General features: G+C 43.2%; 1 long non-coding RNA gene across 2 annotated transcripts in view; it reads left to right on the top strand.

The window, feature by feature from the left end:
• LOC128250446 (uncharacterized) overlaps positions 1–993 on the top strand; it is a 613,350-nt gene that overhangs the window by 303,890 nt on the left and 308,467 nt on the right. The gene's annotated exons all lie outside the window — the stretch shown is intronic.

Raw genomic sequence — 993 nt, forward strand, 5'->3', positions numbered from 1 at the left:
AGAAGCACACATACACACACAGGGTTACCATAAAGTCACGCACCATCCTGCAATATGTGAAATTGCTGCCGTTCTCTGTTTCTTTTTTTTTTTTTGTAATCTCTTTTCACAAATGCTAATTTAACTCACAAACCAATCCTCATTGGATGGAGACAGATAATCAACAAAGAGGAAGCAAGCTAATGGTGTGGTGTGAGTTTTGACACTATCAGGTAATTGGACTATTTTATTTTGAGGGGAATCTGTGACAAGTTAATCGTATCTGGACATGCTTGAGTAAAAGGTGATTACTCACGTGCATTCACTTGGAAGGGTAAAACCTGTCTAGTTTCAGAACATTTCCCAGCGATTTGGCTTGGGCCTCACAGGCCAATTGAATGGGCACCACGGACACCAGATTGTATGTGTCTGTAAGGCGGTGAGCTGACAGAAACGTTAGCACGCCAGGCGAAATGCTTAGCGGTATTTCGTCTGCCGCTACATTCTCATTTCAAATTCCACCGCGGTCGACTTTGCCTCTCATCATTTCGTGGTCGATTACATAAGTACCAGTTAAGTACTGGGTGGATGAAATCGACTTAGTCCCTTTGTCTTTCCTTGTTTGTCCCCTCTACGCTTAGCCCCTTGTGAGCAATAAAGATTTAAGTGCTTGCAACTATCGCCTCGAACAGACCAAAGGCTTGTAAGTGGATTTGACGGACGAAGGGAAGCCCGTCGTATGAAAGTCTATATATGTTTATCAGTGTGTGTGTGTGTGTGTGAATTTGTGTGTAGTCTTGTGTCTGTGTTCGTCCTACCCACACCGCTTAACAAGCGGTGCAGGAGTGTTTATGTTCTCTAAAACGTAGTCTTTGGGGAAAAGAGACAATAAATACCAGGCGTAGAATAAATACCAAGTACACGGGTGGATACATTGGAGTAAAAGTCTTCAATGCGCTGCCCCAAGTTGGCCGCCGTTTAAAGACTGAATACAAATAAAAGCTAAAAGACGTG

Source organism: Octopus bimaculoides, chromosome 21 (genome assembly GCF_001194135.2).
Source record: "Octopus bimaculoides isolate UCB-OBI-ISO-001 chromosome 21, ASM119413v2, whole genome shotgun sequence".
Classification (NCBI taxonomy): domain Eukaryota; kingdom Metazoa; phylum Mollusca; class Cephalopoda; order Octopoda; family Octopodidae; genus Octopus; species Octopus bimaculoides.